Raw genomic sequence first — 1,009 nt, 5'->3', positions numbered from 1 at the left:
TTGGCGGAAGGTCGCATCCACTCCACCACACCTGGGTGTTTGGCTGGAAGGTCCTGCGGTCAAGCTGCATGGTCGTTTGGGCTCCGTCACTGTCCTCCTCAGAAGTTACGGCTAATAGTCAGCAGAGTCCCTGCAGGAGGCTGGGTTTTAGGGTTTTTTTTGCATCTATTATCTGATAACAAAAGGGGGGCAAAGTCTTTCTACTTCCATGAGCATTAACGTGCATCAGCAGCCTTAGCAAATGGAGATCCAACTCAGAGGGGCCTGGTGGGAACGGGGGATCTCAGGGCTCAGGGTCAGCTACATCATTAAACAGGATGGGAGCTCGGGGCCCAGGGTCAGGTATGTCCTTAGACAGGATGGGATCTCAGGGCTCAGGGTCAGCTACGTCATTAGACAGGATGGGAGCTTGGGGCTCAGGGTCGGGTATGTCCTTAGACAGGATGGGATCTCAGGGCCCAGGGTCGGGTATGTCCTTAGACAGGATGGGACCTCGGGGCCCAGGGTCGGGTATGTCCTTAGACAGGATGGGACCTCGGGGCCCAGGGTCAGGTGTGTCCTTAGACAGGATGGGACCTCGGGGCCCAGGGTCAGGTGTGTCCTTAGGGCAGGATCTCAGGGCTCAGGATTAGAATTGTCTGGGGCATTCTGAAATCAGAGATGCCAGGGGTCCCAGTATAGACCAGTCAGATCAGAATCTCAGGGGTGAAGGCTGGGCATTACAGGAGATGTTTTAAAGCTCTTTAAGGGACACATGGTGTGGTGAGAACAGACTGACATGTTGTCTAAGCCAGTGGGTGTCAACCATGGTTATTCATTGTGTTCACCAGGGAGCACAAACACCCCTGTGGTGGTTATGTTTGTGGGTCAACTTGGCTGGGCTGGCTGAGTGGCTGGGCAGCTGGTGGTAGTTATTCCCCACAATGAGACTGGCAATCAAGTCCATGGTGGGATCTACCACAAGCAGCTGAGTAGCTGCCTTTGGGATGTGGTCTGCTTCCTGTATATA

General features: G+C 54.1%; 1 protein-coding gene across 1 annotated transcript in view; it reads right to left on the bottom strand.

Moving 5' to 3' along the window:
• EVC (EvC ciliary complex subunit 1) overlaps positions 1–1,009 on the bottom strand; it is a 123,257-nt gene that overhangs the window by 63,742 nt on the left and 58,506 nt on the right. The gene's annotated exons all lie outside the window — the stretch shown is intronic.

Source organism: Orycteropus afer, unplaced genomic scaffold (genome assembly GCF_000298275.1).
Source record: "Orycteropus afer afer isolate SDZICR_OR568_19922 unplaced genomic scaffold, OryAfe1.0 scaffold00539, whole genome shotgun sequence".
NCBI lineage: Eukaryota > Metazoa > Chordata > Mammalia > Tubulidentata > Orycteropodidae > Orycteropus > Orycteropus afer.
This window is presented reverse-complemented; position numbering and strand designations above follow the sequence as displayed.